General features: G+C 43.1%; 1 protein-coding gene and 1 long non-coding RNA gene across 12 annotated transcripts in view; one reads left to right on the plus strand and one right to left on the minus strand.

The window, feature by feature from the left end:
- Positions 1-25,810, plus strand: part of CBFA2T2 (CBFA2/RUNX1 partner transcriptional co-repressor 2) — a 178,804-nt gene that overhangs the window by 52,283 nt on the left and 100,711 nt on the right. For 2 of the 11 annotated variants that reach the window (XM_069077511.1, XM_069077513.1), the window contains exon 1: positions 18,053-18,427. The exons of 8 other annotated variants lie outside the window; for them this stretch is intronic. The gene's annotated coding sequence lies outside the window, so the exon portion shown is untranslated. Of the gene's footprint in view, positions 1-18,052; positions 18,428-25,810 lie in introns of those variants that run through there. One more of the 11 variants, XM_069077519.1, reaches the window with a different exon arrangement.
- On the minus strand, positions 250-24,547 carry LOC138153416 (uncharacterized). The gene is made up of 3 exons (XR_011166375.1): positions 23,971-24,547; positions 16,179-16,426; positions 250-8,160 (listed from the first exon to the last, which is right to left on the minus strand). It is a non-coding gene; the product is annotated as an uncharacterized lncRNA (long non-coding RNA).

Raw genomic sequence — 25,810 nt, forward strand, 5'->3', positions numbered from 1 at the left:
CCTGAAAGAGCTGGCTACTAGAAAGGTAAGTTGAGGATCATGATGGACCTAGAAAAGACAAAACATGACCTAGAGAAAAGATTGGGGATTTGGTCCCAGTCTGGGTTTGAATCTCTGTTTCACTTTTCACTCTGTTTTACTTTAACTGTGTGATCTTGGATAAGTCTCAGAACTTCCCCAAAGCAGGGGGGGGGGTGGGGGGGTAGGGGGTGGGAGGAGGTGTGTGGGTATGTGTGGGGGTGTTTCCTCACCTATCAAATGAAGGGATTGGTTTAGATGACATCTGAGGTTCCATTCATCTTTGCCTCTAGATCCTTTGACCATAAGTAGCTGATGATGACTTGGGTGGAGAAGAAAGAGTGCTGGGAAATGGTAGAGATGTTGGTATAGGAGTGATAAGAATAATGAGAGGATAGCAAGTGAGAAGTTAGTAGTGTTGCTGGCACATTTTAGAAAACTGCCCCCCACTGGCCCCGCCTCTGTTGGGGAGAACTGGTTCAGACACTAAATTATGGGGATGTGTGTTGGGGGCTGGGGGCCTTGCCATTGGTCAGGGGCACAAGGATCATCTCTTTCAAGTTGTTCTCCTTATTCTGTACCTGGTGTTTCAAACTGGTGACCCAGTTCCCAGGTACAGTTCAAGGGGGGCACCAGGTGTAGCCCCCTTAGATCTTGGCTTCTTGTTAGTTTTAGGCTGATGATGGATGGTATCAGGAAAGTGTGCAGTTGCACAGTAATGGTGTTTAGTGAAAAGAGCTCTTGACTTGGTGTCAGCAGATTTGGGTTTGAGTCCTAACTCTCTCCCATTTCCCTTTCTGTATAATGGGCATAATAATTTTTATCCTACAGACCTCAGAGGGTGGTTGGAAAATGTTTATTTAAAACGAAGTGCTTTGTAAACTGCCAAGTACTAAAAAAAATGTCAGTTGATAATGGTGGGACCTGACTTAGCTGGACAAGCGAAACCCCCTCCCCCACTTTCCAACCCCATGCCTTTACTTAGGCAGGTTCCTATATCTCCCTTCCAAAATCCTGTTAAAGAGTTATGGTATTACAGTTAGTAGAGACCTTTAATGATCATCCAGTCTGGTTTCCTTATTTTACAGATTAGGAAATTGAGACCTCAAAAGGTGAAATGCTTTCTCTGAAGTCACACAGGACCATATAGCACCTTCTTTGAAGCTCTCTCCAGGCCCACGGCTCTTTTCCCCTGCATTTTAGCTCTTTTTGTCTATGCCTTATTTCCCTTAGTAGACAATGAGCCCCATATGGGCAGAAGTCTGTGTACTCTTTATTTTTGCTGTCACCAGAGACACCTCCAATAAATATTCAGTGAATATCACCTAGGCTGGATGTCACAACCCTGAGATCAGTCAACCTGGGTTCACATCCTGGTTCTGACACTAGCTATACATGACCCTGGGCAAGTAACTCAAGCCTCTGATCCTCTGTTTTGTCCTATGTAAAATGGGGGTGGGGACTAATAATAAACATACAGCCTACATTATAACCTACAACCAGATTGTGAGTAAAGAAAGAACTTGAACAACGGACCAGAGAAATAGGAATCAGTCCTCTTATTACAAATAGCCCAAGTGTGTGATCTGGGTGAAATCAGCAGGAAATGGAGTATCACTATTGGTGCTTTGTTCCTAGCCAGGTGAGGTTGGGCTCTGGGGGTGCTGCTGAGGTCTGAGCAGCAAATCTGGTCTCCTCTGCTCGACTTTGGGTCCTTCAGGTCTCCGCATGCTCCCTGTAGGGGCAGAATCAGGAACTTGGCAATTTGACTATAAGTCTCCCTGGACTTAAAACAAAAAACTTTTGTAAGATGTAACACACAGGCTAAAGAAAGAAAGAATGGGAGTAGTCCAGTTCCCACCTAGGAGACCTCCTGGTGGCATTTATGGCAGGAAAAGAAGGGGAAGCCATTGGTCACATAGCCAGAGTAAAGGACAAACAACCTAGGAGTTGCCCTGGGGGCCTTGGAATATTATGAGACAAAAAAGGGCCTGCAGTACAAAGGGTGGATTCTCTGTGGAGGATTTGGGAAGATGAGGAAGTGAATCACACAGGATGGAAGGCATTGGAGGAATTACAGTTTGCCCTGGTGGAGGGAATATCCATCCACACTGATGAGATCCCAGATTCCCTGGAAATTTCGGATTATTTGATATTTTTGAAGTTCAGAATTTTTTTTAAAAAAGAAAAAAATACAATATTATATTATATCAGGCATGGAGCCAAAGAGAGCAGGGTGAGTGGGTGGGGACACCATGAGCAAATGACTAGCATAGTGTGTGTTTGTGTGTGTGTGTGTGTGTGTGTGTGTGTGTGTGTGTGTGTGTGCGTGCGCGCGCATGCGCACTGAGGTTTGTCTGACTGCCATAGAATTAAGACAAGGGAGAAAAAGTGGAAGAGAACATTGAATTAGAAGTAGGGTGTAGTCACATTATGGAGAGCCTTGAATTGCTATGCTGAGGGGTTTGAGTTTTAGCTTGTAGGCAAAGGAGAAAGCAGGGTGGAGGTTACATTGAATTGAACCATAAGAAGGTTCTGGGAACTAGGATGAGATTGCATTAAATAGATGATGCATCTGTACCTGACAGCTGTGGTTCATGGGATAGATTGGAGGGAGGGGTGGGAGAGAGAAGGGAAGACTGGAAATCTGAGAACAATTAGAAGGTGTAGCACCCATCTAGGCTTTGACAGAATAAAAGAACTAAGGCTAAAGGAGAGAATTCCAATAGGGAATAGTCTTCTTGAAGGCAGGGATCTGTTTTTTACTTCTGAATTTGCATCCCCACTATCTAATACAGTGTGTCTTGCTTACAAGCAGATAACAAGTGCCCTTGATAAAGGTTTGTAGAATTAAACTGAAGTGTTAGAATGCCAGGACTCAGGCTGGATCTTAGTGATCACTGAGGCCAAAGCGCTTCCTCAGTACCACCACCCCCTTCCCCATTGTACAGATGAGGACTCTGAGGCCCATAGAGGTGAAATCTCTTACTCCCAAGCAAGTAGCAAATCAGGGCCACAGATATGACTAGCATCATGTTTTCGGCTTCCTAGCTGAATGCTTTTGCCCCTGGATGTTAGGCCCTAGGTACTCAGGGTGTAGTCCTTGTAGGATCCAGGTATGGTGATGTTGTAATCAGTCAATGAAGAAGAAATCCTAGAGAGGCTCTAGGGCCCTTGTCCTGAGAGCCACCAGAAGCATGGGAAGGAAACCAGAGGAATCCCTTATACCTCTCTGGGACTGGAGCTTACGAAAAGATGTGAGAGACTGGGGGTATTAGTAGGAAAAATTGTTGTGTTGACATTGCAGAAGCAAAAGAAAGAGTAGAAATACTGAACTTGGTACAAAGGGGTTTCCATTTCAGAATCTGGTGTCTTCTGCCAATACAGTTTGGAAAATGTTTAGATGATAAATTAGAGAACTCCAGAGTTGGAAAGGTCCATAGAACATAGAATGTCAGAACTAGAAGAGCCATAAACATCCTATTGGGGAGTTTGGCTTATATGCTCCTTGATATCTCCAGGATGGTGACTTTTTTAGTCTGAAGGAACATGTTTCAACTTCAGGAAATAACCTTCATTGAAAAATATGCTGCTCTCAGTTATACTTTCCACCCCCCTCCCCTCACACTTTGAATCAAGGGCAAATAGCAAAGCAGATGAGAATAAAATAGAATGTCATGACCAATTTTTTTTTTAAAAAGGTATGTGATGCCTTTTGTTTTTTCATTACAGTCATATCTGGATAAACTTTCCATGTCCACTACCAAATGAGCCCTTATAATGAAAAAAAGGAAAGCTGTATATGTGCAGCACTCCACACCTGGAATCCACAGCTGCCTCTGTACCCAGAGGAGGGAAGCCCTGTTTCATCTCTGTCTAGAGCCCAAATTGCCATGACCCAAAATCCCAGCTCTTTCTCTTCCTGGTTTCCTTGTTAGGAGAGCCTCCTTTATAATGCTAATTTTTCCAGTTTCCAAGGTGATAGTGGAATGGGAAATCTCTGGGTCACAAAATGGACTCACAGGTGAGGGCACTGAAGTGACTCCAAGCTCATTTGTTTTCTCTGTATAAAATCTAGTTTGGCAGCCCAGGACATTTAATTTCCATCCCAAAATCTGTAGTAAAAAAAAAAATCAAATATGGAAAACTTTTGAATAATTATCTCGTGTTGAAACAAACTTAAATAATAAATACCGTATTGATGCCAAGTGAGGAAATATGATTAGACTTAGTCGATAAATAAATCTGTTAACATAATCCACCATGTGCCAATTTAAATAATGAGCGTTTTGATGTAGGAGTATGTTTGTTAAATGTACTGCAGTGATTCTGTCTTTTGTGTGAGGCTAGCACACAGTGGAGGTTTCCTAATTGTTCACTGATAGTGAAGCAAGAATTTTCTTCCCACCAACAGGGCTGTTAACTAGTCACTCTGAGGGAGAATGTATTTATGAGTATAACTCCCTTTGGCTTTAATAGGATTCATTCATAGATCCTGTGGGTATCAATAACTGAAATCCTTCTTATACTGTAATTTTAGAACACCAGAGTTGGAAGGCTCCTTAGAGACCATTTATTTTACACACACACACACACACACACACACACACACACACCTTGTTCTTCTGTCCTCCACCCTTCCATTTTGCAGATGGGAAAACTGAGGTCTAGAATGGGGAAAGGGACTTTCCTGAAACCATACTCTCTTCCTTTCCCTAGAAACCTCTGTTGTAGTTTTTATAAGCTGAAAACTTGGCCAACCCTTTCTGGACTGTCTTTTATAGGAAATAATAAAAGCAAATTAAGAGGATAATAAAAATCTGTCTTCCTTGCCAAGGCCTAGGAATGAGAGGAGGAAGAAACTGATTCTGCTTGGTGTAAGGTCTGTGCCATGATAGAGGATATGGTGCTCCTTTTGACAGGCTCTGGAGGTCCAAGGAGTGTGAACTTATAGTTTATTAGGACACCTGAAGGGAGGGGGCATCTTCAGAGTTGCCTACTATAGAGATACAGGTGGTAGATCACAATTTGAAGATTGGAAATAGACAGTTTTTCTGCTTAGGCATGACCAGCAGTAGGTGTGAATAGTAAGTTTTGGCTTCCATTGTCAATTTGTTTTAAAAATGAAAAGTAAAAAGTATCCATGAGCAGTCTCTGCTCTGGAATTACATTTCCCCATGTCAAATGGGAACCTCTAGGTTCCCACCTAATTCTGATGGTCTGTGATCATTTTGTATGCATCATGCCGTGTTAAAAGGCAGGAAACAAGAAAGTCAGCTTTATGGAGGATTATTTTGTACCTGTAGAAAATTCTGTATTGGCACACATACTCAAGAAAATTCATTCTTGCAGAATTGGCTGAACGGGGAACATATGCAAAGTGCAAACTGACTTTAAACCCCACTGACTTGCATTATAAAATCTGAAACAGAGCCACAGTGGGGGGAAAAATCTTCCCAATTGATTACAATGAAAATTTTTTTAGGAAGGACTCTTCCTGTCACATGTGGGGCATTGTCTTCATTTACATGAGTTGTTTATTCTTGCCCTGCATTTTAAATTTTTTCTTTTGCATCCTTCCATTCCCCTTTGGCTACATTCCAGCTTCCAAAGAGCATAAATATGTTTCTTTTATCCTGGATAGTCACCTGGCTCCACTAGCAGCAATTAGAACTTTGTTCCTCTTTTTTTCTTTGTGTAGTGGGAAAAGAACATTGTATTATAATCTGGATTATAGCCATAGCTTTATTCTTTGGAACTGTGTGGCTGGGGGACAAGTCCTTTCCCCTCCCTTGGTCTTCTTCAAAATGAGAGGGTTGGACTACAGTAATCTTTAAATTACATTCTAGCTCTAATGTTCTTGGAGTCCCCACCTTTTTTTTTTTCCCCTTCTGAATGTAGTGTCCTATAGAGTTGGGTTGCAGTCCTATACTTCACCCATAGCTGCCACTGCTGAACACATTTCTCTGAAAGATTCTTGGTATGGTAAATACTGTGGTCGGAAAAGCCTCTCTGTCTTCCTGCTTGAGGCTTTGACCAATGAAGGTATTTACTACCTGATTAAGTAACCGAGAAATTCTGCATATTTATTTTGCCCAGAATAGTCATTCATACCTGTCAATGTTTTTTCTACTGTTAAGGATTACAGTGAACTGAATGAATCATTTCTCTTTTTTGTCTGCCCCCAAAGGATTTTCTCATATGAAAGAAAATGTTCCCTTACCTGCCTTTGGGCTAATTTGTATGTGATCAGGCTAATGGATCTTCAATTCCCAAGAATTTATTAGAGATCAGGCAAGATGTCATTACCTGTAAGATACTCATTCAGGCTGGGGCATAGCCAGCTTAAGAATCCCATGTAATTGGCTCCCAGTACTACTGGGACCATCCCCCCCCACACACACACACCCTTTCCAATCTCTGACTTGGCACCTTGTACCCGTTTCCCCGATAATAAGACACTGTCTTATTAATTTTTTTTGGATAGAAAAACACCAGAGGGCTTATTTTCAGGGGAGGGCTTATTTTAATGAACATTGACAGCAATTTTAATAAACAGGTTAATGTGAACAAAAAAATGTACCTTTATTCAATAATGAATTCAATAAAGAACAGGATGACACGCTCACTGCTGCAGCTCTGATTGGATGCAGCTCAGAGCGCGGCGTGCGTTTCACCGGTTGGGGGGGGGGACGGTGCATACAGAGGGTACCGTAATGTAGCGTGTAGCGCAGGGGATCACCTTCACTACAGTAGCAATCTCAATAGGGCTTATTTTCGGGGGAGGGCTTATTTTAGAGGAATCTTACACAGTAAGGGGAGGGCTTATTTTCGGGATAGGTCTTATTATCGGGGAAACACGGTACCACTTCCAAATGGGTCTGGGTGCATTTCTGAGTCATCCTGAGCTGTGACCTTTTCCAGAGAGCATTCTCACCTGCGTCTTCAAAAGGGTCATAGGATTGCAAGAGAGCTGAAAAAGACCTCTTTCGGTCCTCTAATCCAACCCTATTATTTTTGTTTCTTCTTTAATTTAAAAAATGTCTTTTGTTTTTCCTTTTACATCTTATCTGTTTGCTTCTCTTTTCCTCCTGCCACCATCACCACTAAACTCTCTCTTGTAACAAAAAATGAAAACAGAACATAGTTATAAGCTTAGCAACCAAGGTCTCTACCAACATCCTCTATGCTCCTGTATTCACTGTTCATTGTGATTAATCTGCATTTGGCTGCCTATTTGTGTTGTTTCTGTTTACATTTTTACAGTCTTTGCTTATGTTGTTCATTGGCCACTATTATCTTTGTTCTGCTTCAGTTCATAGACTTAGTTAGTCCCAAGCTAATCTGGTATCTATTATTCCATTCATGCATCCATATCCTACAGTTTGTTCAGCCTTTCCCCTACCATTGAGTGCCTACTTCGCATGCAGTTTTTTGATGACTTAGAGTGCTGATGAGGCTATTTTGTCATATAGGGGACTTTAATTCTAGTGCCTTTCCTCTGTTGATTATTTCCTGTTTATCCTGTATACAGCTCACTTGTAAGTAGTTGTTTGCAGTTGTCTTCCCCATTAGATTGTGAGGGCAAGGATTATCTTTTGCCTTTCTTTGTATCTCTAGTGTTTAACAGAGTGCTTGACACATAGTAGGTGCTGCTGCCTAGCAGAGTGCCTGACGCATAGTAGGTACCGCCTAGCAGAGTGCCTGACACATGGTAAGTGCTTAACAAATATTTATTGACTGACTGACCTTTCTTCCATTTTTGATCTTGGTGGAGGTATTTTGCCCTACAGTGGGATAACTGTTGAGTCAAAGGGTAGGAATAGCATGGGGACTTTCTTGAATAGTTCCAAATTGCTTTCCAGAATACCAGTTCCCTTATTTTATAAATGAAGTACTTGCCCCAGGTCACCTAGGTTGTACATAGCAGAGCTAGAATTTACATATGGGTTGTCTTCTTTTAAAAAAATTTAATATTTTATTTTTTGGCCAATAACATGTAAAAACAATCCTTTTGGGAGGCAGCTGGAGTTAAGTGACTTGCCCAGGATCACACAGCTAGTGAGGGTCTGAGGCCAGATTTGAACTCGGGTCCTCCTGACTCCAGCACTGGTGCTCTGTCCACTGCATCACCTAGCTGCCCTGTAAAAACAATTTTTAACATTCATTTCTTAAAAAATTCTGAGTTCCAAATTCTCTCCTTTCCCTTCCCCTTCATTGAGAAAGCAGGCGATTTGAGAGAGGTTATTTATACATGTGCAGTTGTGTAAAACATGTTTCCATATTAGTCCACATGGGTCTTCTGAATCCAAATCCATCACTTTTTCTACTTTATCATGTTGTCTTCCCCCAAGGAACACTAGTGCTATCCCCTCAGGACTGTTGGTTAGTGGTGACTGCCATCAGTTAACAGTTAACTGCCTTAACACTTTGGACCTTCCCACCGTGTCCTTGGTAAAAGCTAAAAGACTCCACAAGCAGCAACTGGAACTTTGTTCCTTCTCTTACTTTGTGTAGTGGGAAAAGAACATTGGACTAGAATCTGGATTATAAATGTCTGCAAATGATCTAGGGAAAGTTGCTGTTTTTAATTACTTGAACTATCCCCAAAGGAAAGGAATTGAACTTCCCTACTAGGCTGCAAGGCCTGTGAACACAAGGACCTTGTTTTTGTAATGCCCCCTCCTTCAAACACCTCCCCACCAAATTTCTTTTTAGTAGTACTTATTTTTTTTCCAGTTACATGTAAAGAAAATTTTTAACATTTGTTTTTTAATAAAATTTTGAGTTCCAAATTTTCTCCCTTTCTCCCTAAGATATAAGCAATTCAATATGTCATCTATCCCACCAAATTTCTGTCCATGGTACATCATGTTCATATCTGGCTTGAAGTAAACCAGTTCATGGTCCTTTGAATTGTCCATGAACCTGAGAATGGCAATCATAATGGCCCTCCTGGTAAATAAAGACACTGCTGATGATACTGAATTTACAGTTATTGCCTTGATTAGAGTTCTGGAGTATTGTTTTCCCTTATGTTGATGGCAAATTACAATAGCTGGTATTTATAGAGTGGGTTGTTTTTTTTGGAGGGGGTAAGGTAGGGGCAATTGGGGTTAAGTGACTTACCCAAGGTCACATGGCTAGTTTTTGTGTTAAGTGTCTGAGGCTGGATTTGAACTCAGGTCCTCCTGATTCCAGGGCCAGTGCTCTACTCAGTGTGCCACCTAGCCACCCCATTTATAATGTTTTAAGGTTTGCAAAGCACTTGACACATATTATCTCATTTGATCCTCACAACAACCCTGAGAGTAGGTACTATTATCTATCTCCATTTTCTAGATGAGGAAACTGAGACTGAGAAGGGGCTGAGTGGTTTTCCTAGGGTCACGTGGCCAGCACGTATCTGATGCCGGATTTCAACTGAAAGGTTTTGACTCCAGGCCCCACACCTTCATCCACTATCCTACCTCATTGCCAAGAGTAAATAATAAATAACAAAATGGCCAGGCCACATTCTCCATAGGTGAAGAAGCAGTGTGAAGAGAATACGAGGAAAGCCCTCACCATGTTAGGTAAAACCCCTCTTTTGAATCGATGGGAGGACATTGATAAGAGTTGTAGAGGATAGATCAGTGTGGTTGGCAGCACTGGTCAGAGTAAGCACGTCAGTGAGATCCGAGGTATGTTGGAGCTGAACCACAGCAGTAAATATCCTTGCAAAGAGCTACTCTGCCAGAGAGAGGGAGAACCCAAAAAGGTTTTCTCTAATGAAGAATTTCTTAAATGTTAGTTAGTAGTCACCATTTGTTCTCTGCTACCAAACTTTGAGAGAACAGGGATTGCTCCTGCCTTACCCTTCTTTTCATCTCCCTTAGGGCCTAGAACATAATAAGGATGGGGACTACATCTGTGATTTTGTGGGTATAAGAAATTCCCTGGAGAGGAACCATACTTTACCAATGAAGTTCCAACTCTTCTAGAGAATTGCCTAGAGCTTGAAGAAGTGTATGGCCCAGGCTCACACAATCAGGATGTGGCAGATATGGGACTTAAATACAGGTCAGCCAGGCTCCATGACCAACCCTCCACATCACCACACTGCCTCTCCTAGCCCTTGGAAGTGCTTAAAAATATTTCTTAAGTGTATGAATGATTTAAAATGGAACAAACCCAAACAAACCAGGGTATATGACCAGCGAATTTTTACACTCTTATTTGTTACTAAAATATTGAAAGGTTGGATTAGATTGTGAGCTCTTTTAAGGCAGGGACTGTCCTTTGCCTCTTTTTGTATCCCCAGCACTTAGCTTTTACTAGGTGCTTAGTAGATGTTTACTGAATGGAATTAAAAGTTTATTCACTGCTATGGTTTGTGGATTCTGTTGAATTAATTGGAAAGTTATTAGCCTTCACCCCCATTGAGGAAAAAATGAAAAGGAAACTAACTTGGCCTGAATAACACTATTTGTTAAGAATCTGGTTTATATATGTGAAGCTAACTCTCTAGGTCACAGGATCAAAGATTTAGAGCTTGAAGAGACCAATTTCAGAGGTCACCTAATCTAATCACTTCATTTTGCCTATGAGGAACAGGAAGCCCAAAGAGATTAAATGACTTTGCTTTTGACACAGAGATAGGAAGTGACAGAATCAGGATTCAAACCGAGGTCCTCCCGCTCCAGATCCAGAGCTCTTTGTAGTACACTGTGACATTGCCTCCATTTCCTCATGGATAACGAGGACTCCCAAGTCCTTACCTCTTTATTCTCTTTCTGTCAAGATGCTTGTCTATCATATCTGGTAAATGTTGGCTTTTCATTTGTCTAAGTCGATAGATTTGGAAAATATTCATTTAAAAAAATGTGAACTTTAGGGGAGGTGATGTGGTTGGGTGGTCAGATCAACCTTATTCTAGACTTGGGTAGTCTCTCTTAGAATCATGGAAAATTAGAAAGACCAGGGCCAGTATCTCACTTTCCAGGTGAGGACATTAAGACTGAGAGGGCTCAAATGACTTGTCCATGGTCACTTAGGTTGTAAATGGTAGAATTTTGATACACATTCATGTTTTCTGAATACCAAATGCAGTGCTCTTTCCCCACTATATTCTTTGGCTTTAGAATATAGGGTTTACATATTGGTTCAGTAAATAAACATCTGCCTTTTTTATCTCTTGAGACTCTGTCCCATCAACTTTTTTTTTTAAAAGCAGTCGGGGTTAAGTAACTTGCTCAAGGTTACACGGCCAGTTATTTCTGGGTGTGGTGCTAAGAATCTGAGCCCAGATTTGATCCCCAGGTCATCTCGACACTGGAGCCGGTGCTCTTACTCGCTGAGCCACCTGGCCGTCCCTTCCATCAACTTTTTATCTGCTTTGAGTCCTTCAATCAATAAAATCATCCAATAAACATTTATTAAGCATTTACTTTATGCCTGCCACTGTGCTAAGTGCCAGGGATACAAAAAGAGTCAAAAGACAGTCCCTGCACTCAAGGGGCTTGCAGTCTAGTGGGGGAGACAGACAACATACAAAAAGGCTATGTAAATAGGATAAATAGGAAATAACTGATAGAGGGAACTCAGTAGATTTAAGAGGGATTGAGAGAAACTTCCAGTAGAAAATGGGATTTTAATTGGAACTTAAAGGAAGCCAGGGAAGTCAGTAGGCAGAGTTGAGAAGGGAGAGTATTCCAAGCATGGGGGACAGCCAGAGATAATGCCTGGAGCTGAGAGATGGGGCATCTTGTTCATGGAACAGTCAGGAAGCCTGGGTCACTGGATTGTGGAGAGTATGTAGGGAGTGAGGTGTAAAGAAACTTGGGAGGGCATCCTGGGTTATGAGGAGTTTTGAATGCCAAACAGAGAATTTTTTATTTGTTTCTGGAGACAATAGGGAACCGCTGGAGTTTATAAATGATGCTGAAAGGATGCAAGTGTTGATTTTCATCTACTGCAGTGTGACTTATGGCCCAGCAGGCCTAGTGACTCATCCACAAGCAGTTAGTGTTCATTGGGGAGTTCCCTGATTTCTGTAGTGATTCTTAAATGAGGCTGTAGAAATCTTATTTGAGTTCTGTAGTTTCACATGTAACAGCTTATTATGAAAGGCAGTATGGTGTAATGGAAGGCACCATGGTCCTCACGAACCGCTCATCAGGAAATCAAGGTTCAAATCCTGGCTCTGACACTTGCTCACTGTGTGACTCTGGATAAGTCACTTCCCTTCTCTGGCCTCAGCTTTTTCATATATAAACTGGGGAGAATAATACTTACATCACAGGTGGTGGTAAGGAAAGTGCTTTTTCTATAAATTGCTATGTTAGGTGGCAGACATTAAATTAGAAATGGCTGAACATTGTCCCAGTGATGAGAGTTTTAGTTTTGCTGAAACCTGAACTTAAATATTATGTTGTAACTTGATGGCAGGAGCCAGGTGCTAGGTGCAGGGATACCAAGATAAAGCTGAAACAGCCCTTGCCCTCAGAGAGCTCACATTTTGTGGGAGAGATATGTGCATAAAGAGATTTGTAAATAATATGTAGAAGAAAAGTACAAGGTAATTTTCTGAGAAGAAGGCATTTGCACCTGGTGATATCAGCAAATACTTCTAGAAGGTGGACTTTGAGCAGGGTTTAGATGTTTGGAAGTGAACAAGGGGTTCTGTAGGGGAAAAAAAAGTAGAAAGAAACCTGATTATGAGGAGCTTTCAATGCCCAACTGAAGAGTTATTTGATCCTAGAGGTAACAGGCCTCTAGACCACTAGAGTTTATTGAGTAGGAGAGTGACACGGTCAGAACTGACCTTTAGGAAAATCTCTTTGGCTGCTGCGTCGAATGGATTGAAGTGTGGAATAGAGCAAAGGGGAGGCTGTTGCAGCCCTCCAGCAGAGAGGAGAAGTGCTCTAATCTGTAATATTGTCAGACTCCACAGAGCATATTTGCAAGTGAAGTTTTCCCCCAAACTATGCATATACAGATGATAATGTTTAAATCTTAGCTTTTTTTTCAAACTGGGAAGTTATCAGTGATTATCAGAGGTTAGGTATAAAGTATTTCACTGCAGAAGAGTGTATCATGAATGTGAGTTTTCTTCTATTTTGTTTGAGGTTTGTGAAACCTTTGGCTCTGGAAATCCCTGGGGAATGTGAAGCTTTGGGATAGTCAAGTTTTCCAAATAACTGAGGATCTACCCCCTTGAAACCTCAGTAGGACAGGGATGGAACTTGGACTTGTGGTTTCATTGGTAAAAGGCATTCCAGTCCAGAAACTTTCTCTGCAGCTCAGACTCTTGGAGCTGTCTAGAGCACTGAGGGGTTAAATGGCTTGCTCAGCATCACATATGTATCAAAAACAGGATTTGAATTAAGGTTTTCCCGGCTTTGAGGCCACCTCCTTCAGCATTATGATGTAATGCTACCTCTCTAAGCCATCAATACTTCCCCTTCCCCACCCCCATGGGGGTGATTTGTCAAGGATCACACGGCTAATAAATGTGTGGGATCGAATTTGAACTTGGGTCCTCCTGACTCCAGGGCCAGTGCTCTATCCGCTGTGCCACCTAGCTCACCCCATCAGTACTTTTTAAAAAAAAGTTAGCTCTTTAGGGGGTGGATAGGTGGCACAGTGAATAGAGCACCCGCCTGGAATCAGGACATGAGTTCAAATCTGGCCTCAGACACTTAACAGTTACTAGCCATGTGACCTTAGGCAAGTTACTTAACCTTCCCCCTCCAAAAAAAAAAAAAGTTAGCTCTTTGGGTGACCCTCTAAAATGAATTCCTTATGGCCCCATGTGGTTAAGCAGAGGATCCTGGGTGATGTCAGCTTATAAAGTATCTCATCAATATCCTTGGGGACGAGGCTGCGAACCATGTAATAGAGTGGGAGCTCTCTGAGGGCGGCCATAGTTTCATGTTTGTGTTTGCATGCTCGGCACCTAGCCTAACGCTTGACCTTGACCGTCAGTTTTGGCTGGTTGACTGGGCTGGCTGAAGCCCTTTAGGCTTCAGGAATGGGTATAGGACTATGCCCTAGGGCAAGTGATTAGGAATCATTGCCAGTCTCTAGGAAGCTCTCCTTTGGTAGCCACAGGATCTATCTATCTTCTGCCTTGCTTTTGACACTTTATGGTGAATGACTTGGATGAAAACACAAAGAAGGGTTATATAACATCGAGATGACATGCAGTTGGGATGGAAAGCTGTCAGATGTCAGGACGATTACCACTGGGGTCCAAAAAGCTCCTGGCAGACAAAACAATGGGTCAAAACTAATGCAACATAATTTGATGGGGATGAATGTAAAGTCCTGCACCTGGATTCAGAATATCAACTGGACAAGTGCAGGATGGGGAAGGCCTGGTTTGACAGCAGGTTAGGTGAAGAAGAGGGCTGGGTGTTTTAGTGACTGCCAAGTTCAATACGAGCTGTCAACAATGTGACAAGGGGGCCAAGAACTCTAATTCAGCCTTGGAGCTAAGGAGTGAGAAGATGGTCCTAATGTCCTCAATTCCCATTTCAGTTCAGCTGACAGTATTTTATCCAGTTCTGGAGCCACATTTTATAGGAGAGACACTGACAAGCTGGAACATCCTAAAGAGGCTGACCAGCATGGGAAGAGGATTGCAGACCATGGCACATGTCCTTCAAGTTGGTCAGTGTCTGTCTAGACCCTAGTTGGAGAGGAAAGGCCCCAGGCATACGAGGATCAGCGCTAACTCCTGAGGGCAGCATATCTATCTGTTCTGTCTATAATTGAAAATGTTTTGTGCCAAAGGTTCTGAATTACCTGGTAGAGGTTCTAGGATCATAATTTATAGATAATTCACATCATCGAGTCTTATCTCTGTTACAGATTAGAAAACTGAGGTCTATCAGCCTGACACATCAGACCTTTTGGTACGGGTTGCATTCAGTTTGGTTTATTGAAACAAATATTTACTATGTATCTCTTGGGTATGAAATTCTATCCTTGGGTTTGGAGGAGATCCCAAAATCTGATTTGGAAGAGACTTTTAAGGTCCTTCACTCCAAACTCTACCTGACTAGGAGTTTCCTCACATCCTTGAGAAGTTGTCAGCCAGCCTTCTCTTAAACACTCCCAGTGAAAAGAGCTCATCGCCTCCTACATATTTCTTTTGGACAGCTCTCATTGTAAGAAGGTTTTCCTAATGTCAGGCCAAAAACTCAACAGTTTCCACCCAACATACTATTCCTTTTACCACGTAGGTGGCTAGGTCCTGGAATTGGAAAGACCTGAGTTCAAATGTGACCTCAGATACTTATGAGGTATATGACTCTAGGCAAGTCATGTAAAAAAAAAAGAAAGAAAAAACACCACAAAAACCCTGCTCTCTGCCTCAGTTTCCCCAGCTGTAAATGGGGGTCATAATATCACTGACCTCGCAGAGTTGTGAGGATCAAGTGAGATAATATTTGTGAAGCACTACGCACAGTTGCCTGCATATAGTAGGTGCTTAATAAATGCTTGTTTCTTTCTTTCCATCATGGAGATCACAGTGGGATAAAACATGTGAATAACTACAATGCAGAAGACCATGGGAGAACTAGAAGGAGCTTTAAAGGCTACCTATTATCACCTCATTTTATAAACGGGGACACTGAGATCCAGAGAGGCTAATTAACTTTTACAAGATTGCACAGATAATAAGTGTCCGAGCTAGGATCTGAACCCTCATTGTCTGCCCCCAAATCTAGCCTTCTTTTCCACTCTATCCCGTGGCCTCTCACTGGACTTCCTTGGGAGGTGTGGAATATTCTCTCATTGGAGGTCTTCACAGAGAGCCTGGATTTGTACACTGGGAATTCCTTTCTGGTATGAGTTGGACTAGATAGCAACTAAGGTCCTTTTGGGCTCTAAAATTCTGTGATTCTGTATGCTAGATGGTTCCTCACACAATTCCACCTTTTAATTCCTTTTACCAAAACTTCTAGTAAGTGGCAAGACTGTCTATTTCAGGGAAGGTGTCAGAGCAAAGTTGGTTAGTATAGAAATAATGAGCCATTCTCAGGTGATATATTCTCATTTTAGGCTTGCCCTGGTTACAGGTCCATGGGATTATGGATTTGGAACTCAAAGGAAATTTAGGAGCCCATCTATTCCATCCAGCTCTCTCATTTATAGATGAGGAAACTCACCCAAAGGCTTTCACCTTTCAAGGTCATGCTTCCTGCAATGGCCACTTGTCTCCCATAAACTGACTCATTTAGCAGTCCTCTTATGACTGATGAGGCTGCAATGTAAATTTCTAATCATTTATTCTCATTCCTGAATTAATTGTAAGTTAGTTGCAGAGCTGTGGGTTTTCATGACCTTAGTTCCACATTAAACTTCACAACAGGAGTCTCTTTTGGTTAATTTGTATTCTTCTTTACCTTTTTTCCCCCTGTAAAGAAAAAAGAAACCAGAATTGTAGAGTACCAGAGCCAGACTATATCTAAGAAAAGGGATTGTGGGCATAGCCCATTGCATACACTATCAGACAGTCACTTGGTTTTCCTTACTTGTTTTACCTTTGTTACGACAGATTGGAGGAGACAAGGAGTTTGTTCATAAGGTTCTGTGATGTAAAAACAATAGTAATCAATAACAGTCTAAAAGGTAGAAGGTGGTGGACCTAGAAAGCATCTCATTGAATTCTTATTTCATAGAGGAGAAATTGAGGCTTAGACATGGGAAAGACCTTGGCCAAGGTCATGTAGCTCATTAGACACATCTGAGGCTTGAACCTAGCTCCCCTGACCTGTTTAGCTCTTCTTACGGTGTGTTCTTCCACACCACCGTCCTCCATTTTGGCTTATTTTTTAAAACATGTAGATATACTTTGAAGGAAGGTTGTGCCAGCAGAGTATAGAGAGGGTAGGCTAAGCCTCTGTAGTCTCATATTAGAAAGGGAGGGAAGAAGAAGGAAGTCAAAGAGACAACTTAAAATAGTAGGAATAGGGAATTGGCTTTGACTTGGACCATCCCTTCCTGCCATTATTTGAGCCCAAGTATGGATCCCTGATAGAAGGAGAGAAATGAAGACACAAAGGGTAAGGGGATGATATGGTTCCATTTGAGAAAAGCTGGACCTCCCAGTATGGGAATTCTTCCTAATGTACCTTCCCCATTATACTCCTTGGGAAGAATAATTTGTTGGACAGCTCATGGAATTGCATGGAGTTTTTCCAGTTTAATTGGTTGATATTAAGTTAGTTATTTCAAATAGGGGGAAAGCATAACATCAAGTTTGCAAATCCAAATGTGCTCGAGCCTCTCTTTTTCTTCTACTTAATTGTCCCATTTCTAATGTACTACATAGCAGGCTATGAGCTAGTATTGACATGCTGATGCTAACTCTGAAAGCCCCACAGCTGACCCCCTCTGCTGCCCATCTCCTCTGACCATCCCTTGCTTGTGTGTGTTCACCTCATTGGCCTGATCTCTTCACAGCTTCCCAGGCCTTTCTGCAGTTGTCTAATTTTAAACACATGCCAGTTTTGCAGTGCTACCGAATCTAGGGTGGAGAAGTAGTTTGTGAGTGATTTCCACAGATCTTAAATTGTTTTCTCCTTCCCAGAGTTTGCAAGTTTACATTTGCCCCAATTCTGAGTTCATGTTCAAGTCCAGTTTTTCTTGGGGGGGGTGCGGGAAGAGGGGGGTAAGACATCCTTTGGAATGACTGCCTCCGTTACACAGAGCATGGAATGGGGCCCCAGCAATCGAAGAAGCTAGTCTAACAATAGGGAAAGCACTAAGACAAGAGACAGAATATCAGGGTGCTGCTAGATAAATGAATGTCCCAGCATTTGCCTTTGCACCCTTGTCCCTCTGCACATCCACTGGGGGATCATGGGGAGAGTTTGCACAATCTCATCGCTGTTATTGTCAGCCATAAACAAATTACGCATATTTAACACGTTAATGTCAGATTGGCCAGGAACCACTGGGAGGTGTGTACTTAGTGACATCAGCTGGCAAGGAGCCCTGGTAACAGGGAGGGAGGGAAGGAGGGGTGAGAGGGGGAGAGAGAGAGAGAGAGAGAGAGAGAGAGAGAGAGAGAGAGAGAGAGAGAAACAGAGAGGGAGAGAGGGTGTGTGTGTGTGTGTGTGTGTGTGTGTGGTGTGTATCTGGGGATTCTGGCAAGGTAAAGAGCTGGTCTGTTTGGCAGGACCTTCCCATCTGGGATCCATCTGTGTTTCCCTGGAATTGGACAGGCAGCTCTAGTCAGTGAGAAATCACAGATGTGAGAGAGCTGACACATGTCCAGCTAATGAAAGGAGGAGGAAGGCTGGTCCCAGGCTGTGCTCAGAGATCAGGAGCAGGGGAAGAGGAGCGTTTTATTCCTATTTCAAATAAATTTGGCTTCTTGGGCATCTGGATTGTGGTCATCTGGGCATCTAGGGTAAGTGAGACTTTTCATCTTGCTTCTGCTTTTTATGCCGAGCCAGGCAGGGATCCCGGGTGCCTCTCGGAGCTCTTGGGTATCTTAGATGAGAAACGATGCAGTGTTTCTGGGGCTTTGGTAGAAGAGCCCAACCTACAGGCGGCTGCTCAGCTTTGCACAGGGTAGCTTTGGGTTGGCCACTTTGCTGGGCCGGCTCTGGCATCCACCTCCGTGAAAATGCTGCATTTTGCTAAGACGGAAACTTGGGGCAACAATTTAAGAGTAAGGCATGCCTCTTGTCCCTGGAAGTGCAGTCCTGAAAAGGCATCTCGACAAAGGATTAATAGGTAGATAGATTGAGAGATAACCAGGTTAGGTCCCTCTGTGATATGACTGAGGAAGGGCTGTCTCCTTTAGCACCACCCTGATAGTCCAGGGTGTGAGACAAGTTTTTTTTTTTTTTTTGAGGGGGCCAGTTTTTCTTCCTTGTCAGACTTTCTGCCGGTAGAGTCATGGCCATTCTTAATAGAATCACAAGGAACCTGCCATCCTTGCTATTACTGTATCTGTTCAGCCTAACTGCTCACAAGCCTAGATTTTACCCTGATGGTACATGGTTGCTTCTGTGTGTTTCATGTAAGCTAAGGGAGCCACTCCTGCTGTCACTAGCAAATGCCTCTCTGGGAGGAAGTTTTGGTAGCTTTATAATTCAAGAAATACATACACAGCCTTCCTTGTATGTCTGTGTTTCATTTTCCATTCCTAGGATCAGGGCTTTAGAGCCAGAGGGAACCTCAGAGCCCAGCTGGGCCAACCCCATCAGTTTACAGATGAGGAGGCAGCTGAGGCCCCAAAGGAGGAAGTGACTTAGCCACAGCCACCCAGCTAGAAGGCAGCAGAGCTGGGATTCACATGTGGTTCTCTGAATCTGAGTCTTGTCCATATACAGAGTTATGTTATTTTATTTTATTTTAACCAAATAAGCACCCCTCTTGCATAGGGGATCAAGATGACCTCTGAGGTCCCTTTTGACTCAAAATTCTCTTACTATATATTTTTAAAAGGCATTTACTATAGTTTATTCAGGGAATAGAGTTCATCCATGGCAATAAAACTGTCACAATCCTTTTCAGCTGACAACATCCATCCAGACCCTGGGCTAAGATTCTCCCACAACCTTGGTTATATTTTTTCTTCCTTCTTCTCTCTGCTTCCACCACCTCAAGCCTCCATTGCCACAGCTACTTCTTCCCATGTCTTTTAGTTAGTTCCAAAGACAAGCTTTTCATGGCAAATGACAATTAGAGGGGCAGTCTGGGTGTGATTATGTAAATGAGCTTGCTAGAACCTACCAGAAGGGTAAAAACTTTGGAAAGTTATCCCCAGAGCCAGAATTCGAACCCTATGGCTTTTGGATAGTCCCTGGAGCACCCTCGTTCATCTTTTTGTCCTTTGGAAGCTCCCAGGCAATCCTTTTTAAGGAACTGAGTCTTCTCTAGTGCTTGGCACACAGTAAGCATTTAATGAATGGTTATTTATTAATTCTTCCCACCTTTCCTTTTATTGGGCCTGGATCCGTGTCATTTTAGCTCCAGGTTAGATAGAAAAGACCTTGGATTGAAATGTCAGCCCAGAACTTTATCATGGCCATCATGGTCTTCAGGGGCAGCATAGGGGTCTATCTGTCTATTCTCCACCAGAGGTTTGCACAAGCAGCTTACACATATGGACCCTCAGCATCTTTGCTATTCCTTGTTGAGAGTACTGGAATGACCTCATAGAGTTTTCTAGGTCTTCATTTTAGGATAGATTTTATTTTATTTTATCTTTTAGGAGGGGGGAAGGTAGGGCAATTGGAGTTAAGTGACTTGCCCAAGGTCACATGGCTAGTTTTTTGGTCTGTGTATTAAGTATCTGAGGTCAGATTTGAACTCAGGTCCTCCTGACTCCAGGGCCAGCACTCTATTCACTGCACCACCTAGCAGCCCTTAGGATAGATTTTATTTTTTTTCCCCACAATATTTCCCTTTTGGTATTTGATATGGGTACAGCTGTCCAGCATCTGTATTGGCCAATCTGAATGTCTGGGAAATGTGTATACATGTATGTGTGTGTGTGTTTTTATATAAACCTTTATTAACCTGATGGGTACAGGGGCCATTCTAGGGCTCAGGAAGTTACAAAGATAAATGAGACATAGCCCTTGCCCTACTGGAGCTTACAATCTAGTAGTTAATACACATAGAGACATAATTGTCATTTATTCCTTCAGAGTGAACAAGCCTCAGGAATTAGTATTTGAAGATAAGTTGAATTTAATTCAGTTCAATTCAATAAATAAAGTACCGGATGGCTACAGAAGGCCATACTAGAGCTCAGGAAGCTAAAGAGATAAATGAGACACAGCCCATGTAGCTCCTCATGGAGCTTACAGTCTAGTAGAGGAATATGACACATATACTGAGAACCCATAAAACACAATAGAGCACGTTAAGTGACTAAGTGAAATAAAAGCAAAAGCCTGATGAAGAAAGGATAATTTCCAGCTGGGGTTGGGGAGGGGAGAGAGGGGATTTAGAGCTGGGTCTTGATAGGATAGGTGGGATTTTCAAGTTTAGTGATGGAGGAAAGGCATTCTTGGTAGAGGGCACTGTCTGAACAAGGACCTGGAATTGGGAAATAGACAGGAAAAGGAAAGAGGGAAAGAAAGCTATGTTTTCACTAAAGTAACCCAGCCTGCCAGTGCTTTAACCACTAAGGGACTGGGGCTTGAATCTAATGACCTGGTAGGCACCATAAGAAAAGTGAAAGTTGAAGTTGAAACCCTTACAAATGTGCTTCTCTTGTATCCTGGATGCTATGAGACCTGACAAAATTATTAAAGAATAGAAGAAGTAGTCCTGGGTTGATAACCAGGGGATGTCCTAAGTGAAGTTTTTTTGTTTGTTTTAGTTTGTTTTTTTTTGGAGCAAGGGAATTATGCAGTTCTAAAGACACAGTATTAATAAAGGACGGTCTTTTCATACAGTCAAAAAATGTCATATCTAGAAGTGACCACAGAGCATAGACTGTCATGGCTAGGAGATATCTAAGAAAGCATCTCTTTCAACCCAAACTCTTTACAGATGAGGAAAATGGTAGCCTATGACACAGTGGATAGTGGTTAGACTTGGAGTCGGGGAAATCCTGAGCCTGAATCCTACCTCAGACACTTGGCCATGTGACTGAGCAAGTCACTTTACCTCCCTGTCTCAGTGTCGGTTTCCTCATCTATAAAATGGGGATAATATTTATTTCACAGGGATGTTGTGAGATAACATACATATCAAGTGAGATAACATACATAAAGTTCTTTGAAACCTTAAAGCCCTATATAAATGACAGCTATTATTATTAGTATTAGTATTGTTGGATAAGCTGAGCATTATGCTTGAATACCATAAAACCAATGAGCCAGGTAAAGATAAAGCTGTATTTGTTGAGAACATCATAAAATAATGCTTTGGGTTTTAGTTAAACAAATTTTATACAAGGTTATGTGTGTACAGCTGTGGGGGATTTGGATTGGATCTTAAAAGAGAGTCCAATTCATTGAAAGCCCTTAAAATCACATATTCAGGGGAAGAGTTACTTATAGGCCTGTGTATGCTAAATAGTAAAGGAAGTCTGGGGACTTTTCTTGTGCCATGTGTATAGATCAGCCCAATGCTTCATATAGCCGATAGGGACCTTAGAGGTTATCTAGCTCAGCCATTTTTTGTAGAGATGAAAATTTTGGTCAGAAAGGGAAAGAGGCACAACCAGCCTAGGGGCAGAGGCAGGTCTAAAAAACTGACTCTCTCACAAGCTAGTGCTCATTAAGCTTCACTGTCTTTCATGTTGTTGGGGGTGGAGACAGAAAGGACATAAGGGAACTGTTTGGTTTTCTCATGGTTTTAAAGTAAGAATGTCTTTGGTTATAATGCCAGCCTTAATTGAATGTGATTGAAAGGACTTGAATTCTATCTAGGGTTGTAGGATTTGGGTGTGTGTGTGTGTGTGTGTGTTTTTTAAGCAAAAGTCACAGATAATGAGGAGTGGAGGTTAGGTTGTGGATTCCAAAAAGCCATCCTTTTGTGACAGTGTTGGATCTTCGGATGGTCCAGTGGTTAAGGCAGGCCTCTGGAGGGGCCCCAATCATGTCCGTGCGGCTGCTGCCAGTGAGGCAGACTGTGTGCATGCAAACTTGAAAAGCGCACCCCGGATGACTTTGAAAAAGGGCGCCAGAGTGAACTCCCTTTGTTCCGCCCAGCAAAGGCAGGGCTTTGTCTATTGTCTGGGGTCTGGGCCAGTCACATTCCTGTCTCCTTTCATTCTGAAGCAGCCGGGAGATGATGGGCAGGGCATGGGTTCTGTGTCGGCACAGAATCTGGACACGCTCAGCCACAGTTGGGGGTGGGGGTGGGCTGGGGAACATTGCTGGGGCTCCAAACAAATCTGTACATCATCCCTTTGGATTTTTTGATGCAATAATTATGGCCTTTCCCATGACCAGTTCTCCCCTAAGCAGCACAGGAATAGCAGAAGGGCTTTAGGGGAAAAGCAAGATGCATTTTTTACTTTTTAAGACCCATGTGTGTATCGAGAGGGATCATAGACCCAAAGACCCACTGGACTTGGAGCCTAAGGAGACTGGGTTCAGATCTTAGGTCTGCCACATACTGCCTTGTGTGATATGTCACTCTGTGCCTCATTTTCCTCACCTATAAAATAAGGAGATTGGCCTAGATAATTTCTAAGGCCTCTTCTAGATCTAAAAGTCTATGCTCATAATGATTACCATAATGATTAAAGGAGTTACTGCAGTGTAGGGGATGGAGCCCAAAATTTGTAGTCAGAGGAACTTCCTGGCTTCTTCACTTAGTACATGTGCTACTGCTGTTACCCTCCTGAGCCTCATTTTCTTCCTCTGTAAAAAGAGGGAGGTAAGACTAGTTCTCTAACAAAGCTGCCAGCTTAGGTTCTGTTGAGGATTGAGCACCAGAAGGGTCGTGGAATCTGAATTTAGATCTGGAAGGGACATGAGAAGACAGCTGATATAACCCCTTTAGTTTCACAAAGGAGGAAACAGAGCCAACGCAAATCTGTTACTTGGTACCCTGGCCTTCCACTGCCTCCTTTCAGCCCTTTAATTTTAGAGGGGAAGGGAGTCGGGCCTCTGGGTCCAGAGGGTACCAAATGTCAGACTCCAGGCCATCAGATTCCCGATCCACCCTCACCCCCTGGAGCTGTCGATTCCCAGCCGAGGCCCGGAGAGGTGTGAAGGGAGTCGCTCCAGCTTCCCAGAGGGAATCAATAAATGTGGGTGGCTGCGGGGATTCGAACCCAGCTCCAACTTCTCCAAGCATCTTCTCCAGGCAGTCACTCCTTCTTGCCTCTCTTGCCAAGGGTGGGGAGGGACCTCGCGAGAAGACTCGAGGCAGCGTCGAATTTTGGGGGTGGGGGGAGGGACAACAACAACACCGCTGAAACCTGTTGCTGAGCTGCAAGCTGTTAATGTTCCGCGGTCCCGGATTACTTACCAGGCGGGCGGGGGCTGGAGGCTGGGCCGGCCGAGGGTAACAGATGTGCCCTGGGCTGTTGGCGCGTGCCGGCTCTGTTCCCCTGCTCCTAGCACCAGGTGCAGCTATTGTTCGCCTTGGTCTCCATTCATCCGGCCTCGTCTGTTGCTCTGCGCTTTCTAGCTCATTGTTTCGGCAGGAAATTAGCATTAAAAACCCATCCGAAACCCCCACGTCCCTCAGCTGCAGGTGACTGCTATTGGCCCCAGCTGCCACCCTTGCGCTTGATTACTTCCATATGGGGCTGTGCAGAGACGAAGTCACCATTTATTGATTTCCAGCTCCCAGCCCCCCATCCCTGCTACCCGAAGTATAATGCCCTGAAATCTATTAGGCCCCCAATGGGCTCCATGGCTCGGTCAGTATTACAACTGTGATGGACAGTTTACAAGCAAAACTAATTACTCCCTCCCACCCAACCACCCAACCTAAATATTAAATGTAAATAACGGAGGGTGATGAGCAGGATGTGAAATCTTTACGATGACTAGAGACCAAGCTGACTTCTGAAGCAGGAAGGTTGTTACACTTTGGATGGGCTTTTATGGAAAATTTTTAGTCACTGCTTTAAATATTTCATACCACGCCCATGAACATCCAAGCCAACGGGACCCAGTGGGCCCCTGGAGGGGGGGGGGGGGAAGCATTTCTATCTTCTGCTTGTTAATTTCCTAAGTTTAGTTAGAAGGGGAGGGGGAGGGGGAAGGAGAGGAAGCCAGGGCTTTTCCAGCATGACCCTTTTAAAAGTAGGAATATGGCGATTACTTGAAGCCCCACCCCCACCCCCACCCTCATCCAAACCTTTTAACCCTTGGTTTTTGAATAGGGTATTTGTTCTGTGTTCGCCTACATGGTTATTCTACTTTGCTTAATAAACTACTCCCTGCAGCATGTCGGTAGCAGCCGGGAATTTCTATCTTTGCTCCCACAAGAACAAAGTGAGCTGGCCTGTTTGGGATATGGTGATAGATGGAGGTTAGAGGAGGAGGCCGATGGGGAATCCTAGTGTGGAGGAACCAGACATGTAGCTAGCTCTTCGGGAACAGGTCAAGAACAGTTATTTCCATCTCTGAAGCTGGCTTTGTAACCAAAGACAAGATAGTCCCCTATCTCCTGATCCCATCTGAAAAATGGAGATAGTAATAGATCCCTTGGGCAGTGGTCCTTAAGAGGCCCTTCTCTTGGTTGCAAAGCACTGTCTGGTAGGGTAAGGATTGGAATTGAGGACTACATTTCTGCTGACCTAAGTTATGCAACCCAGCCTTGAAACAGAGCTGCTGCAATAAAATCACTTTGTGGTTTTGAAAGTTAGTAAACTAAAGTGCTAAAAAGCACCACATTCTGGGTGGGGCTAGCCCCCCCCCCCCAACTAGTTGGTGGAACCCAACTTTTGACTTTTTGAAGTGGTAGATGATCTAGGCCCAGTGCCAGCAAGGGATTACTAGAGATGTTAGAGACAGGAACTTTACAGTCAGAGAGGGTTCTTAAAGACTGGCAGGTCCAATGGAAGGGTTGACTTGAGCTGATTGAGGCCCATAAAGGGGAAAGGTCTTGGTGGTGTAGAGCAGTAAAAAGAACATTGGAGTCTGATGTCTTATATGACCTTGCTTGGGCAAATCATTTAACTTTTCTGGACCTTGATTTCCTAATTTGTAAAATGGAATTGGTCATAATTGCCTCTGAAGTCCTTTCTAGCTCCAGACCCTCTAGTCTTTTGAATGACACAGCTAGTAAATGGAGAAGCTACAACTTGAACCTAAATCTCCATGTCTTGAGATGGAAAAAAAGTGATATTTTTTCA

The sequence above is a fragment of the Petaurus breviceps genome, unplaced genomic scaffold (genome assembly GCF_028583685.1).
Source record: "Petaurus breviceps papuanus isolate PSGF00001 unplaced genomic scaffold, PetGlider_PUasm1.0 90994, whole genome shotgun sequence".
NCBI lineage: Eukaryota > Metazoa > Chordata > Mammalia > Diprotodontia > Petauridae > Petaurus > Petaurus breviceps.